Source organism: Oncorhynchus gorbuscha, linkage group LG04, assembly GCF_021184085.1.
Source record: "Oncorhynchus gorbuscha isolate QuinsamMale2020 ecotype Even-year linkage group LG04, OgorEven_v1.0, whole genome shotgun sequence".
Lineage (NCBI taxonomy): Eukaryota > Metazoa > Chordata > Actinopteri > Salmoniformes > Salmonidae > Oncorhynchus > Oncorhynchus gorbuscha.
The window spans coordinates 17,098,458-17,116,795 of NC_060176.1; the positions used below are offsets into that span (position 1 = coordinate 17,098,458).

At 45.0% G+C, this 18,338-nt stretch overlaps 1 protein-coding gene across 4 annotated transcripts in view; it reads left to right on the forward strand.

The window, feature by feature from the left end:
- The window catches only part of LOC124033761, a 169,995-nt gene that overhangs the window by 58,792 nt on the left and 92,865 nt on the right, over positions 1-18,338 (forward strand). The window lies entirely within an intron of this gene.

Here is an 18,338-nt window from a genome sequence, read left to right on the forward strand (position 1 = left end):
TCGACTTAAAAATCTATGGCAAGACATGAAAATGGCTTTCTAGCAATGATCAACAATCAACATAACAGAACTTGAAGAATTTGAAAAAGAATAATGGGCAAATAAATATTGTATAATCCTGGGGCCCTGTTTATTAATGTTGCGTAAAAACTATTCTAAAATACTACATACGAACGGAATTGATATTTATCACACAATATTACAAGCGTCATATCCACACACCGTTAGGAGATAACCATTGATAAATACCAGTTCTCAGCCCCAGTGCTTGTGCACAACCTTGGCTATTTGCATTTCAAAACACCCCTATTTAACCATATGTGGTCAAAATCAAGTCTTGAAAGCCTGTGGGGATTATACAACGCTGTACCATGAAATACAACGGCGCAAACAAAAAAAGCTATGAAAAAACAGATATTCTGAGACTGAAATAGAGGTGCAAGTGTGAGAAGTTGGCTCACTCAAGTGTGGCTTGACCAGTAAAAATGTAAAACCGAGCTACAAAGACAGGACCATTAGGACAATTCAAATTGCTTTAGCAATGGCAAATATACTTCAAATGAGTAGGCAACACTCACCAATAAGCCATCCATGCGATGGTATATGGAAATGATATACAGTTCGTTTTGCTGATGATTGCATCCAAAACGTTGGGTCATCAAGGGATCTGAGATGCCGATTGGCTCCCGCTGAAAAAACCAGAGGGTGGATAGCACTTGGATGTACAACGGAATGGCATGTGTTTCCCTTTCTTAAGCAGGTCTTCAATCTTCCCAAAAATCCTATATGATCGGTTTTGGGGAAAGATGTCTAATGAGCCAATCTGTACTTTCTGCAAAAAAGTCCCACCTGTCCCTAAAAACGCATTCTCTGTGAAATGTCCCACCTGTCCCTAAAAACGCACTCTCTGTGAAATGTCCCACCTGTCCCTAAAAACGCACTCTCTGTGAAATGTCCCACCTGTCCCTAAAAACGCTCTCTCTGTGAAATGTCCCACCTGTCCCTAAAAACGCACTCTCTGTGAAATGTCCCACCTGTCCCTAAAAACGCACTCTCTGTGAAATGTCCCACCTGTCCCTAAAAACGCACTCTCTGTGAAATGTCCCACCTGTCCCTAAAAACGCACTCTCTGTGAAATGCAGAATGTGCCAAATCCTCCAACAGAGCAAGGTCAGCCATCTCTCACTCCATTTCCCATCGTCTTTTATAGTATTTCAACAATTGTTTCATATTTATTTGCCTCTAATTGAACAAATTACTGTACTTTAAATGGAATATTATTGTAACTAATGCACTGATGTGGTCAAATATAGTTGAAGTCGGAAGTTTACATACACCTTAGCCAAATATATTTAAACTCAGTTTTTCACAATTCGTGATGTTTAATCCCAGTAAAAAGTCACTGTCTTAGGTCAGTTAGGATCACACTTTATTTTAATAATGTGAAATGTCAGAATAATAGTGGAGAGAAGGATTTATTTCAGCTATTATTTCTTTCATCACATACCCAGTGGGTCAGAAGTTTACATACATTCAATTCGTATTTGGTAGCATTGCCCTTAAATTGTTTAACTTGGGTCAAATGTTTTGGGTAGCCTTCCACAAGCTTCCCACAATAAGTTTGGGGAATTTTGGCCCATTCCTCCTGACAGAGCTGGTGTAACTGAGGCAGGTTTGTAGGCCTCCTTGCTCGCACACGCTTTTTCAGTTCTGCCCACAAAGTTTCTATGGGATTGAGGTCAGGGCTTTGTGATGGCCACTCCAATACCTTGACTTTGTTATCCTTAAGCCATTTTGCCACAACTTTGGAAGTATGCTTGGGGTCATTGTTCATTTGGAAGACCCATTTGCGACCAGGCTTTAACTTCCTGACTGATGTCTTGAGATAATGCTTCAATATAACCACATAATTGTCCTCCCTCATGATGCCATCTATTTTGTGAAGTGCACCAGTCCCTTCTGCAGCAAAGCACCCCCACAACATGATGCTACCATCCCTGTGCTTCACGGTTGGGATGGTGTTCTTTGGCTTGCATGCCTCCCCCTTTGCCCTCCAAACATAACGATGGTCTTTATGGCCAAACAGTTCTATTTTTGTTTCATCAGACCAGAGGACATTTCTCCAAAAAGTACGACCTTTGTCCCCATGTGCAGTTGCAAACCATAGTCTGGCTTTTTTATGGCAGTTTTGGAGCAGTGGCTTCTTCCTTGCTGAGCGGCCTTTCAGGTTATGTCGATATAGGACTTGTTTTACTGTGGATATAGATACTTTTGTACCCGTTTCCTCCAACATGTTAACAAGGTCCTTTGCTGTTGTTCTTGATTTGCACATTTTGCACCAAAGTACGTTCATCTCTAGGAGACAGAACGCGTCTCCTTCCTGAGTGGTATGACGGCTGCGTGGTCCCATGGTGTTTATACTTGCGTACTATTGTTTGTACAGATGAATGTAGTACCTTCAAGTGTTTGGAAATTGCTCCTAAGGATGAACAAGACTTGTGGAGGTCTACAATTTTTTTTCTGATGTCTTGGCTGATTTCTTTGGATTTTCCCATGATGTCAATCAAAGAGGCACTGAGTTTGAAGGTAGGCCTTGAAATACATCCACAGGTACACCTCCAATTTACTCAAATTATGTAAATTAGCCTATCAGAAGCTTCTAAAGCATGACATCATTTTCTGGAATTTTCCAAGCTGTTTAAGGCACAGTCAACTTAGTGTATGTAAACTTCTGACCCACTGGAATTGTGATACAGTGAATATAAGTTAAATTTAAGTGAAATAATCTGTCTGTAAACAATTGTTGGAAAAATTACTTGTGATACAGTGAATATAAGTTAAATTTAAGTGAAATAATCTGTCTGTAAACAATTGTTGGAAAAATTACTTGTGTCATGCACAAAGTAGATGTCCTGACATACTTGCCAAAACTATAGTTTGTTAACAAGAAATTTGTGGAGTGGTTGAAAAACGAGTTTTAATGACTTCAACTGTGTGAAAGGCCTATAGCCTGTCAAGATATGTTGCATGCATTCACAATTGAAATACAATGAAGTAGAAAAATGATTTCATTCATGTAAGAATGTAAAGAAATGAACATGCAGTATATGTTCCCATTCACTATGTTACGCTTGACAACAGTTCACTTCTTACAGAATTTGGCACTGTGCGTACGCATAGTCATGGCTGTACATTTACGCACACTTTCAAGCAAACGTTCATATTGATAAATCTCAGACTTTGCATGGAAATGATCCCATGCATGGTTTACGTACAGATTTGTGCCTACAAATGATTGATAAATGAGGCCCCAGGTGTGCAACGCTCTTAGAGACTAAACCCAAAAGACTCACAGCTGTTATCAATAAATTATCAAACATTTCTAAAAATATATTTTCACTTTGTCATTGTGGGGTATTGTGTGTAGATGGGTGAGAAACAAATATATTGAATCCATTTTGAATTCAGGCTGTAACACGACAAAATGTGGAATAAGTCATGGGGTATGAATACTTTCTGAAGGCACTATATACACTAGTTGTGTATTATGGAGACATAGTTCATGCCCACTATTCATGCAGTCAGATTGACCGAAGAAAGGCCAATGATATTTTCCACCAAATTGGACATAGATGTACCCCATCTCTCATTGTGTGTGTGTGTTTGGGTCTTATCCTTGACTGCATTGGACCCCTCTCGGAGCAGAGTACATATCCCAGACCACCCACACTCTCACGCTTGACGAACCAGAGACAAAAAGTGCCAGGGGGTGAACACGTCCACTGGCTGCATTTTGCATGCACCACCTACCAGAGTAGAGTGGTTTGATACCCACACACGCACATCTCTAATGAGTGTGGGCCTGAAACACACACCATCCCTGGGGGAGCCCTGCACTCTGTTATGTTAACTATTGCATGCAATCCCCACTAAAGTAGTGTAAGCAGAAAGTTGAATTATTCACACTGAGTAATTAAGAGTGTCTTGTACTTCCTCCATAATTCATTGGCGTTAAAGGCCTGGTGTGTTTTTGTGTGGTAAACAGAGCTGGCGTATGATGTGGCGAGAGATTAGGCAACATGACGGTTGTGCCCAGAATGGCCATGTTCTCTCATTTAGCCTGCGGGCAGCTAGGGTGACAGAGGGTGGTGTGGGAGGAGGGGGTGGTGGTTAGGTTTAGTCTGCTTCACCTGGTCTGGTAACTTACCCCTCCCCCACCTCTGTCCTAACTCCCACCCCTATGTCCATTTCATGAGAGGACCTATGCAATAACTATGTCCCCATCTGAATTTAAAATGGATTACGTTGAGATTTTTTCCTCACTGGCCTACACACAATACCCCATAATGTCAAAGAGGAATTATGTTTTTTTTTATTTAAAAACATTTATAAAAAATGAACATCTGAAATATCTTGAGTCAAAAAGTTGTCTACCGCTTTGTTATGGCAAGCATAAATAAGTTCAGGAGTATAAATGTGCTTAACAAGTCACATAAGTTGCATGGACTCTGTGTTCAATAATAGTGTTTAACATCATTTTTGAATGACTACCTCACCTCTATACCTCACATATACAAGTTCAAATTCAATACAACACAACTGAGTACCACTCTGCATATTTTCAAGCATAGTGGTAGCTGTATCATGTTATGGGTATGCTGGTAATCATTAAAGACTGGAGAGTTTTTCAGGATAAAAAAAATACATGGAATGGAGCACAGCAAAATCCTAGTGGAAAAGCTGGTTCAGTCTGTTTTCCACCAGACTCTGGGAGATTAAGTCAAAACTAGGAGGGCGAGAAAAAGAGAGACTTGGAAAAGCATGAGCTAAGAACAAAAACCCTGGTTGAAAACTGGCAACAGACAAACAGAGAACACAGGTATAAATACACAGGAGATAATGGGGAAGATGGACAACACCTGGAGGGGTGTGGGGACAATCACAAAGAAAGGTGAAACAGATCAGGGTGTGACACAGGGGTGTGAATGCTTATGGAAATGAGATATTTCCATATTTCATTTTCAATACATTTAGAAACATTTCTAAAAACATGTTTTCACTGTCATTATGTGGTATTGTCTGTAGATGGGTGGAAAAAGCAGCTAAATTCAGGCTGTAACACAACAACATGTGGAATAAGTCAAGGGGTATGAATACTTTGTAAAGGCACTGTATTATGTTGAGTACATTCTCTAAACATAATGTCAATATAATGTTCTGAGAAGGTTACAAGCCAAGCATGCATTATTTCCATTGTACAACGTATCGAATAGACTTCAGTTAGATGATACATGAGCCTGTTTTATTCGATTAGACAAGGCAGGGAAATATTCATATAAATGATCTTCATATTGCATAACTTCTAGTGATTAGACCATGATGGTGTTTGTTATAGAATTTGCAAAAGGGTCCTGGTAATTTGGATAAAAGTCTTAATTGGCGTGTGATAGATTGACTGGGCTCAGAGTTTAGACGGAAGGCGGCAGACGATTGCAAGGCTTTAGAGAGGCTATTGATTGTACATACTTACAAACGCTCCCACCCAAACTAAGAGGAGGGCTTAAAAGTGCAAGGCAAATTGGTCACGACTTGTCAATCATTTACACTAAGATGTATGCTGAGGGATTGGCTGCTTCAACTCCAGACTGCTCCTTTTAATGGAAAAGAGAAAAGGCTGAATTCAGAGGAATCTTTATAGATCTGTCTTTTTACTACAACCCCCTCCGTTCAGAGACAAATGGGATTAGCTCAACTAATTGAACTTTTTGAATGACTCTGGATCTGAGCACTATGTCATCAGTCTCTAAGTGGTTATTGGACCAGAATAAGGTAAGGGAAATTCTGTGTTGTGAGATTCTTCAACTGTACGACACACATACCGACACGTACACATACCGTGTAATATGCTCAGCTGTGGCTAGAACTAGTGAGAAACTGCCCTTTTGGAGAAAGCTCAGAGAATATTATCAGTAACATTTCTCTGTGTAACTGCTTATGTCTACTGGAGAGTAGAGAGCTGCAGTACGTGGGAGCTCTCAGTGCTCTGATTCCATCTGTCAGGTTCCTGAACCGCCGGCCCACCAGGCCGACCCCTCCCCCACACAGCCCACTGCTCTATACAACACAAGAAGTCATCCCAGAGCCGTTTAAAAGGTCAGCAGGACTACACTACAGCCTGCTTTGACATTTGATTGGCAGAGGTAAATATCGTCGAGTGGTTGAGATAGGCTGAGTCCTCGTGCACTACTTCAAAGAGCAATGTGAATGGGAGATACGCTGGGTCGCTTCCTCCGGGTGAACTCCTATTCACTGGGTCTTCTTTTAACAGGGCTTTACTGAAGCTGTATAGACCTTTTGGGTTATTATTAGTCTCTCACTACAGACTACCATTCATTGTCTCTGACAGCATCCTGTTTTGATATGCAGATATATGCTGGCTGGTCAAATTGCTAGTTATGTTTATATGGAGGTGGACAACCTTGAGAGGTTTGTGTGTACGTCCGTTTGTGCGAATAGTTTAAATTATTCATCTGGTGTGGGTGTGTATTGTGTTGTGACCTCAACAAGGACAGGAGGGCACAATGGTGGGTCATCTGGGCCCTGCCAACTGCCAGTCCCTTCCTCTCCAGCCCGCTCCCTCTGGCCACCGCCTTGTGTGCAGCGTGCTCTGGCGGCTAAAGGCGCTCGTTAAAGGCCATAACTTATCTCACGTTTGAAGCTAATGGGAGGAATACTGGCCGCAGTGAAAAATAAATGACATTTCTCCCCCCTCTCTCTCCCTGCCCTCCTAACCTGCAGTGTAATATAGCAGCGGTGAGGGTATGCATTACAGATCTGAGGCCTTAGAATTTATCTGTGCTGCACTACGCTGACTGATGCATTTGAAAATAATGTACTGGAGCCGGAGCATTACAGGGACCCCGTAACTAATGGAGAGCTCTCGCCCCGTGGCCACCACTGTATATCATTCAGCTGTACTACCTCATCAAGCCCCGGCCCTGCACACAGTGCAATATATCCCCTCTCCGTCCTTGCTTCTTTCTCTCTCTTTAATTGTCATTCTCTCTCATGATGCCCTCTTACTAATTAATACAAAAGCCTACCTTCATAATGTGCCGTCGTTGCTCTCGGTGAACGAGGAGCCGTATTAACCGTTCAGATTGATGCACCAAAGTCTACTCTGAACGCCATCGTTGTGTTTCCTTCATAATAACTGAGATGTTTTGAGGCCTAGTTACCGAGTCATTTTCATTTGACCAATCAGATATCAGAGCACAAGATATACTGTATCTGCAGCATTAAAACAAGTTTCACATTTTTGTCACCTGCACTAGTTCAGTGAAATGCCTTTCTTGTTGGATCTTTCCCGACAATGCGATAGTCAATGTCAGTAGTACTATCATAAAAAAAACACAAAAAAACACACAATAAATATAAATAAGAGACCACAAGAAAGTAAGTAAGCTACTGTATATACAGGGTCGATTCCAGGGTCAGTGACAATACCATATTTACAATGTGCAGGGATCCTGGAGTGGTAGGTTTATATATGTATAGGGGTAAGGTGACTAGGAAACAGGATATATGAATGTATACAGTGAATGTACAGTGGCAAGGGTTGTTCTCTATAATGGTTGAATATGTAAAAACATTTGAAAGACTGGTGGAGTGGGCCAGATCAGAGTAGATAAACAGGTTGAATATGTAAAAACATTTGAAAGATTGGTGGAGTGGGCCAGATCAGAGTAGATACAGGTTGAATATGTAAAAACATTTGAAAGATTGGTGGAGTGGGCCAGATCAGAGTAGATAAACAGGTTGAATATGTAAAAACATTTGAAAGATTGGTGGAGTGGGCCAGATCAGAGTAGATAAACAGGTTGAATATGTAAAAACATTTGTAAGATTGGTGGAGTGGGCCAGATCAGAGTAGATAAACAGGTTGAATATGTAAAAACATTTGAAAGATTGGTGGAGTGGGCCAGATCAGAGTAGATAAACAGGTTGAATATGTAAAAACATTTGAAAGATTGGTGGAGTGGGCCAGATCAGAGTAGATAAACAGGTTGAATATGTAAAAACATTTGAAAGATTGGTGGAGTGGGCCAGATCAGAGTAGATAAACAGGTTGAATATGTAAAAACATTTGAAAGATTGGTGGAGTGGGCCAGATCAGAGTAGATAAACAGGTTGAATATGTAAAAACATTTGAAAGATTGGTGGAGTGGGCCAGATCAGAGTAGATAAACAGGTTGAATATGTAAAAACATTTGAAAGATTGGTGGAGTGGACCAGATCAGAGTAGATAAACAGGTTGAATATGTAAAAACATTTGAAAGATTGGTGGAGTGGGCCAGATCAGAGTAGATAAACAGGTTGAATATGTAAAAACATTTGAAAGATTGGTGGAGTGGGCCAGATCAGAGTAGATAAACAGGTTGAATATGTAAAAACATTTGAAAGATTGGTGGAGTGGGCCAGATCAGAGTAGATAAACAGGTTGAATATGTAAAAACATTTGAAAGATTGGTGGAGTGGGCCAGATCAGAGTAGATAAACAGGTTGAATATGTAAAAACATTTGAAAGATTGGTGGAGTGGGCCAGATCAGAGTAGATAAACAGGTTGAATATGTAAAAACATTTGAAAGATTGGTGGAGTGGGCCAGATCAGAGTAGATAAACAGGTTGAATATGTAAAAACATTTGAAAGATTGGTGGAGTGGGCCAGATCAGAGTAGATAAACAGGTTGAATATGCAGGTTGAATCACTTTTCAAGCATAATATAACTGCTTGATCATTTATCTTTTAGGCCCCCTATTTCCTCTCACTCGTTTCACCTCCCTTTTCACAGCTCAGTTTTATTTCATGGTGTTTATGTTTAATAGCTGTATCAGACAGCAGCCGCTCACTGCCCTTTTCCAGCCAAATCAGGGTAAAGAAAGAGGGAAAGGCCAAATGAATTCCATCCAGCGAGAGGTCAGAGAGACAGACAGAGAGTACATAGCAATGCCTTTTCCCCAGTAGGCAGTGAGAGATACAATGCTAATAAGATCAGAAGAGAAGAGGAGAGGCCGCACCCCCGGGACGACCATAAAGAGTTTCAGTATATTTTTAAAAAGATAACACCCTGAAAAAATGATGATGTCTGCTTTGAAATGCATTAATAATCAGGAGTGGACTGTTTTGTTCTAGGATATGAAATAGGATTGAAATCCCCTAGTCTTGGGGAGGGCAGGACTGGGCGAGAGAGGGGGGTAGTGGTGGGGAGTTAGGGGCCTTAGAGAGAGTTAAAGAAAGGTAGAGGGTGGAATAAGAAGTGTGTTGTTGTGAGCGAGGTTGAGGAGGCCTCTTCCTTCCTGCTCTCCTTCCGTCTTACTTTCCGTCCAGGTGCACAGGGCAGGGTGAAGAGAAGACAGGAAGAGGCTCTCATTATTTCTGGTTTCCGTTTTCTCTTAATGGAATGCTCTGGATAGTAGTGGGTATTTGAACCATCAGCGTGTTTCCCATGTTCCTCTCTCCGTGATCACGCCTGTTCTAAATCAAAAATGCCTCATACTCACTCTTAGGAAGAGAGGAGGAATATGAGGAATATTTGAACAGTTATGGCCTATTTTAGAGCATGATGAATAAGACTTCAAATGCTTTGTCTTTCTCTCCCCTTCTATCCTAATCGGAAATTCATAGAATAACTAATGAAATGAAACCTGTAGGAAGTGTGCCATTTCCCCCTCCTTCTTATATAATCAGAACATTTTGGTGTTGTGCTGAGTTTATAATACAGTAGAATCCTTAAGTGGAGGAAATCTGTATTATTATATTGTAATATAACTACTTTCTACTTTGTAATTGGAAAATGCATTGCGGTGTATAATAAAAGACTGTGTGGTGGTCAAGTGCCGTCTCAAGCAGATTCCCCGCCCCATTGATGTATGAAGGTCAGACGTCAGCATTCCCGCTGCCTAATCTCTCTGTATATACATATAGGCAACGGCTCTGGGCTGTTTCCATACTAAAGACCAGGCCCACTGTCTACCATAGGGGAAATACCTGTTTGTCATTACAAATACTTAATTCACTTCATTTAATTTTAGTAACTCGGCTGTAACTTTAGTAAGGTATTACTAATTAGATGATTCTTATTGGATTGTTTATTTGGTTTCGGTCCCAATCAATGCATTTTTATTCACTTTCATTACATTTTGGCACATCGTCAAGTGTTCCAGATATCTGTAGGACTAGTACTTTATATGGAGACGGCCCGAGTTCCCTATAGTTGGTTGGTTGGATTGACTGAGTGATTGATGTAAATAATAGATTGGCTCATCCATCCTCCAGTAGTTGTGAGGATCCAGGGAGAGAGCTCCAGGGCTCGGCCATGTGTTGATGTCACTGAGGCAAGCAGGCAGGACGCCCGGACAGACTGGGATTTCATTGTGACTGAGCATGTGCGGCTGGCTGGTGGTTTCAGTGTTGAGACAGGCCAGGCTGGGGCAGGCGGGTGGCCAGCCCAGGGGAAGCGGTCGATCAGGTCGGTCAGACCTATTTTCTGACTGACTTCCTCTGTGAGGGGGAGATGGGCCGTGTGAGGTGCAACTGACCAGGACAGAGAAGGTGACCCTGGGGAGGGAGTATAGGTACTGTAGGCAGAGCAGCAGGTCAGAACTGAGCCACTGACCAGGACAGAGAAGGTGACCCTGGGGAGGGAGTATAGGTACAGTAGGCAGAGCAGCAGGTCAGAACTGAGCCACAGACCAGGACAGAGAAGGTGACCCTGGGGAGGGAGTATAGGTACAGTAGGCAGAGCAGCAGGTCAGAACTGAGCCACAGACCAGGACAGAGAAGGTGACCCTGGGGAAGGAGTATAGGTACTGTAGGCAGAGCAGCAGGTCAGAACTGAGCCACTGACCAGGACAGAGAAGGTGACCCTGGGGAGGGAGTATAGGTACTGTAGGCAGAGCAGCAGGTCAGAACTGAGCCACTGACCAGGACAGAGAAGGTGACCCTGGGGAGGGAGTATAGGTACAGTAGGCAGAGCAGCAGGTCAGAACTGAGCCACTGACCAGGACAGAGAAGGTGACCCTGGGGAGGGAGTATAGGTACTGTAGGCAGAGCAGCAGGTCAGAACTGAGCCACTGACCAGGACAGAGAAGGTGACCCTGGGGAGGGAGTATAGGTACTGTAGGCAGAGCAGCAGGTCAGAACTGAGCCACTGACCAGGACAGAGAAGGTGACCCTGTGGCGGAGTATATGTACTGTAGGCAGAGCAGCAGGTCAGAACTGGACCACTGACCAGGACAGAGAAGGTGACCCTGGGGAGGGAGTATAGGTACTGTAGGCAGAGCAGCAGGTCAGAACTGGACCACTGACCAGGACAGAGAAGGTGACCCTGGGGAGGGAGTATAGGTACAGTAGGCAGAGCAGCAGGTCAGAACTGAGCCACTGACCAGGACAGAGAAGGTGACCCTGGGGCGGGAGTATAGGTACTGTAGGCAGAGCAGCAGGTCAGAACTGAGCCACTGACCAGGACAGAGAAGGTGGCCCTGTGGCGGAGTATAGGTACTGTAGGCAGAGCAGCAGGTCAGAACTGAGCCACTGACCAGGACAGAGAAGGTGACCCTGTGGCGGAGTATAGGTACTGTAGGCAGAGCAGCAGGTCAGAACTGGGCCACTGACCAGGACAGAGAAGGTGAGCCTGGGGAGGGAGTATAGGTACTGTAGGCAGAGCAGCAGGTCAGAACTGGGCCACTGACCAGGACAGAGAAGGTGGCCCTGGGGAGGGAGTATAGGTACTGTAGGCAGAGCAGCAGGTCAGAACTGAGCCACTGACCAGGACAGAGAAGGTGACCCTGGGGAGGGAGTATAGGTACTGTAGGCAGAGCAGCAGGTCAGAACTGGGCCACTGACCAGGACAGAGAAGGTGGCCCTGGGGAGGGAGTATAGGTACTGTAGGCAGAGCAGCAGGTCAGAACTGGACCACTGACCAGGACAGAGAAGGTGACCCTGGGGAGGGATTATAGGTACAGTAGGCAGAGCAGCAGGTCAGAACTGGACCACTGACCAGGACAGAGAAGGTGACCCTGGGGAAGGAGTATAGGTACAGTAGGCAGAGCAGCAGGTCAGAACTGAGCCACTGACCAGGACAGAGAAGGTGACCCTGGGGCGGAGTATAGGTACTGTAGGCAGAGCAGCAGGTCAGAACTGAGCCACTGACCAGGACAGAGAAGGTGACCCTGGGGAGGGAGTATAGGTACTGTAGGCAGAGCAGCAGGTCAGAACTGAGCCACTGACCAGGACAGAGAAGGTGACCCTGGGGAGGGAGTATAGGTACTGTAGGCAGAGCAGCAGGTCAGAACTGAGTCACTGACCAGGACAGAGAAGGTGACCCTGGGGAGGGAGTATAGGTACTGTAGGCAGAGCAGCAGGTCAGAACTGAGCCACTGACCAGGACAGAGAAGGTGACCCTGGGGCGGAGTATAGGTACTGTAGGCAGAGCAGCAGGTCAGAACTGAGCCACTGACCAGGACAGAGAAGGTGGCCCTGGGGAGGGAGTATAGGTACTGTAGGCAGAGCAGCAGGTCAGAACTGAGCCACTGACCAGGACAGAGAAGGTGGCCCTGGGGAGGGAGTATAGGTACTGTAGGCAGAGCAGCAGGTCAGAACTGAGCCACTGACCAGGACAGAGAAGGTGGCCCTGGGGAGGGAGTATAGGTACTGTAGGCAGAGCAGCAGGTCAGAACTGAGCCACTGACCAGTATGTCCACCTAGAGTTGAGATGGAGCTTTTTGTAAGCCCATCGTCACTCTGTGTTTGACTCTGTCTGGACACAGGCCTGGTTCTGTTTCAACCCCACACTGAAACCTCTTCAGCAGCAGCCCAATGGTTGAACTTCAGTTAGTATGGCTCTAAAGCACTCTTCACTGGGCTGGGAACCTGGCACTCTCACTAAGCAAACAGTAGATGGGCTCTGCTCTACTCTTCTCTTCCCTGCCTGAATAGTCCTCTCTCATGGCAGTGTGATCCAGCCAGCCAGGCCCACCTAAAGCGCTGTAATGGCTGTGTGTGAAAAGGGTTTGCTGGGAATGGTTTTAAACGGTGGAGAGCTCTGAAGAGGCCGACGGTCGGAAAGATATCACCTAACAGCCTGCCGTTAAAAGGTTGACTGTGCTGTGCTGGAATGGAGGTGTCCTATAGTCGGCCCAATTTCAGCTAATCAACCACGCCTGATTGTTTGCTGAAGTGCACATTTGGGGTGGACATTCATTAGCCCTCCACTGGAGGTTTTATACCATGATTTCTTTTATTTTGGTCTTTTTCAACTGTTTTTTTTTTTTTTTTTACATGGGCCATCATTTATAATTTCCCCAAGCTACTGAATCTCATCTACTCTGGCTTAATTTAGACCGTCCTCCCAACATCAGAGTGCATATCCTATTTTTTGGGGACGCTTACAAATAACATGGAGCATCTATCTCAATGTGAAAGCATTATCCAAATTGCAATTGGTAAATGTTGCGCTAGATTTTTTTTGTACCTCATCTGCAACAGCCTCAGTACCCAGACACAGACTCTGTCTGCCCCCCCTCCCCCCTGGCCTGTGCTTTGATGTGGGTTATCAGTGAGCCTCATCGCCCCCGCCACCCTCCCAGCCCCGCCGTGTCAGCACCTTTTGATGTAGCCTATGTGCACTTCCAAATATCATTTTTAATAAGGAGCCATTATCATTTAGATTTCTTGCTGAATGAGTAGAGTGACCTCTGGTATTTATCTGGTGGGGGGGGGGGGAGGTCATGGTGATGATGTGTGTATGGTGCTGTGGTGGTGGCAGGCAGACAGATATGGCTCATTGACATTAAGCCAAAATGCGTACTATGTGCATTCTGGGAAGATTGGGTGGAAGCCACTTATATGGGGAGCTGTATACGGTACCAGTCATTCACATCTCTTATGTGTCTGGTAATCAGAATATCTTCTCTAGCAGTTCCCTGAGCAAGTCAGTTTGGGTCTAAGCACTCTGGTCTGCATACTAGTAGTTAAATAAATCAGTAGTTATTTAGAATGTACTGTAGATGTAGCTTGTTAGAGATGCACGTGTGTAGTGGTGGGGAGACTTATTATGAAGCTCACCTTCCCTGAATAATGGCATTACAGAGCAGGTTGGGGGACTGGCCTTGGCTGTGTAAGGCAGGGAGGGTAGCAGCTGCGCCCTCACACACAAGGCTCCTCTGATTTGGCAGAGCTCACCATGGACTCCCTCCACCTCGTTGAAGGAGAGTCTCAAGAACTAATATCATCCTGTTTTTATCAGCCAGTGAGCGAGCGGAGAGAAGTCCCAGGGCCCTGACAGGACAAAGAGCCTCTCCACACGCCTCCCTCTTTAATATCTTTCTGCGGACCAGGTCGCAATTAGCATGTTAATGAAGGGATCTGAAACCTCTAAAGATCAAGACAATAGGAGTCCTTTCTGGGCGCCTGAAGATAACAAATAACCTTTAACGGAAATTACCAGATTAAATGTACAGCGTTTATCGTGTGAAATACTAATTTTTAAGAGTAATCTACGAAACGCTGGCGTTAATCTATTTCTTTATGCTTTTGAGCCCCATGCCTGCCTCTAGCTTATTTTGGTTAATTACATTGAGGACACTTTATGCTTGTCTCTTTTAAAAACGTCTTGCAGTTATCTGCGTATTCTCCCTGCCCTACTTGATGTTGGTGCATGCTGGCTAAGCTGCGAGAGGATCATTTAGGAGCCCTGGTGCTGCAGCTTTGTCACAGGGGTGAGAGATCAAAGAGACCCCTAATGCTCAGATTCAGGAAGAAGAATACCAAATCACACTGGTCTCCTGGGCAGGCCTGGTGTTGGTAGCATTGGGTCAAACTCAAGATAATGAGGAGTGTGTTACAGCCCCTTTAAAACCACACAGATGTTCACACATGTCAATGATGCAGTGGGAACCTGCTGGACTGGGGCTGATCCTGTGTAGGTGTAGAGGGTTAGTATTAGTACAGGTGTTAATGTAATAATATATGCCATTTAGCAGACGCTTTTATTCAAAGCGACTTAGGCATGCGTGCAGACATTTTACATATGGGTGGTCCTGGGAATCGAACCCACCATTTTGGCGTTGCAAGCACCATGCTCTACCAACTGAGCTCCAGAGGTGGTAGAGGTAACAACAAGGCCTTGATGCAACGGTCCGATGTGAACAAATAAATGGGTTGAAAGGCAACCCCTGGCAGAGGGCAGGTAGAGGAGTGAGTGTCAGATGGGTTTGAGAGAGGCAACACTGCTGGGTTCAAAGCACTAGTGTGAAGATGACACTGGAAGGACTGTCCTCTACAGAGAACCCCTCATTCACTGTTCAGTCAGGCCAGTTAAGTAGAGGCTTCCTGGAAACACACACACACACACACACACACACACACACACACACACACACACACACACACACACACACACACACACACACACACACACACACACACACACACACACACACACACACACACACACACACACACACACACACACACACACACACACACACACACACACACACACACATCAGCCAGGCCCAGGCGATACCCTGCAGCGTCAGCAGCACCCTAGCTCTCCGCATGAACTGCCCCAGGCCACATATCCAGACAGACAGACACGGCAGACAGGCCCAGCCTCTCTCTACTTCTCTCATCTATCACTCACCTCTCCATCTCCTCCTCCCCTCCCCTCCTCTCCTCTCCCCTCCCCTATCTCCTCTCCTTCTCCCCATCTCCTCTCCTCCTCCTCCCCATCTCCTCTCTTCCTCCCCATCTTCTCTCCTCCCATCTCGTCTCCTCCTCCCCTCTTCCCAATCTCCTCTCCTCCTCCTCCCAATCTCCTCTCCTCCTCCTATCTCCTCTCCTCCTCCCTATCTCCTCTCCTCCTCCTTCCCATCTCCTCCTCCTCCTTCTCCCCATCATTTCTCCTCCTCCCATCTCCTCTCCTTCTCACCATCTTCTCTCCTACTCCTCCTCTCCTCCTTCCCATCTCTTCTCCTCCTCCCCATCTTCTCTCCTCTCCTCTCCTCCCAATCTCCTCTCCTCCCAATCTCCTCTCCTCCTCACGATCTCCTCTCTTCCACATCTCCTCTTCCTCCTCCTCCCCATCTCCTCCTCCTCCCCATCTCCTCTCCCCTCTATCTCCTCCTCCCTATATCATCTCCTCTCCTCCTCCCCATCTTCTCTCCTCCCCATCTCCTCCCCTCCTCCTCCACATCTCCTCTCTTCCTCCCCATCTTCTCTCCTCCACATCTCCTCTCCTCCTCCCCATCTTCTCTCCTCCCCATCTCCTCTCCTCCTCCTCCACATCTCCTCTCTTCCTCCCCATCTTCTCTCTTCCACATCTCCTCTCCTCCTCCCCATCTTCTCTCCTCCACATCTCCCCTCCTCCCCATCTCCTCTCCTCCTCCCCATCTTCTCTCCTCCACATCTCCCCTCTTCCACCTCCTCCTCCTCCCCATCTCCTCTCCTCCTCCTCTCCTCCTCCTCCCTATATCCTCTTCCACATCTCCTCTCCTCCTCCCCATCTCCTCTCCTCCCCATCTCTTCTCCTCTTCCCCATCTTCTCTCCTACTCCTCCCCCTCCCCATCTCCTCTCCATCTCCTCCTCATCTCCTCTCCTCCTCCTCCACATCTCCTCTCCTCCTCCCCATCTCCTCATCTCCTCTCTTTCTCCCCATCTCCTCTCCTCCTCACAATGTCCTCTCCTCCCCATCTCCTCTCCTCCCCATCTTCTCTCCTACTCCTCCCCATCTCCTCTCTTCATCCCTATCTCCTCTCCTCCATCTCTTCCTGTTTCTTACGACTAGCTCAGTGTTTTCCTCTTTATTCTCTCTGTCAGTCCCATGCCAGTTGAATGGATTTCTAATATCTGTGCATGGACATGGTTGTGTATGTGACTCTGTGCTTATAAGAAATAACCTTTGGTAACCTTGTTCATATCAATCAGGGTACATAATGTAGTTATTGTACAAAATGTACATTGTATGCGTGCGTGAGAGGTGTTTGTACACCCACATTTCCATGGAACTAAATTCTCCAGATATCTTCCCAGTTTAGCCCTGGCAGGTAAGACCTCACACAGATGTCAGGCGAGGTAAAGCTGGCACTGTAAAATTGCTAGGAGGCGGGAATAAAACGGTGTGAATTATCTGTCAAAGCATCAGCCCAGTGAGCTGTGTGGCCAGTTCATTAAACTGCTGACAGTACCATTAATATTAGTGTGCCTTTAAAACCTCAGCATCAAATCAGAACCACCCAGGGAGATGTGAGGTGGTTCAGCTTTTAGAAGGGAGTGATCTGAATTCTAATGGGCTTTAGGAGGATAGGTGGTGGAGGTCTATAATAAAATCTCTTTTAAAACCTGTTTTTGGAAATGGGAATTATATGGCACTGCTGGCATTATAGAAAGCAAACCTTAGAAAACTGGTGAGATGGACATGTCATGAATGAATGTTTATCATCATGCCAAGCATTAGGCTAAAATGTCCCTGATGCAACTTCTTGCCCAATGATGATTTTGGAGAAAAAGAACTCCTGGACTTTCCATCACATTTAGACACTGTGTGCATTTGGTAGTTGCCACATATAATTTTTTCCGTTTCCAGTAAACTAAAAGATGATACTCTCGTAGTGTGCATTCTCTTGCAGTAACCTGCACCAAAAGACAGCGTATTCTTGTTTGCTTTTACTTTTCATATTTGGTGCGAGAACTTACCAGCAAACTTTTAGGACATGGAGTTTACCAAGACGGTATGCTGCGCCTATACAGAACAAAATGCATTTTTCGTGCGGAAAACAGGACAGAAATGTGTTGCTTTGATGTTAGCCATAAAACCATTAAAAAAAGTTTTTTTTAAGGATGAATACTTTGGATGTACACAGAGTAGTGTGACAGTTGTAGAGAGCCCTCACCGTTGCTGTCCAGCAGTGCCTGGTCCATGCATTTACCATGTATCCTCCCACCACTCTCTACCAGAGTAGCTTTTATTCTCCTCAGAGGAGGGAGAGATGCCTCTTGTTCTCTTTACGACAGATTTTTAATACTGTTCCTCCGACTACATTTGTAGAGAGCAAATGCTTTGATGAAATATGGGACAAACACTATACACATGATGTTTTTCATTTGTAGTAGTATAGCCTTGAAATGGACAATGCAACACATCATTTATCTGATTTAGTCCAGTACTTGCTTTTGGACTGTCTAAAAAATAACTGCCCGTTGATTTCAAAATAATTCTTCCAACCAGTATCTTGGTGAATTTACTTGAAATTAAAGTCCTGACATCCATTTGATAA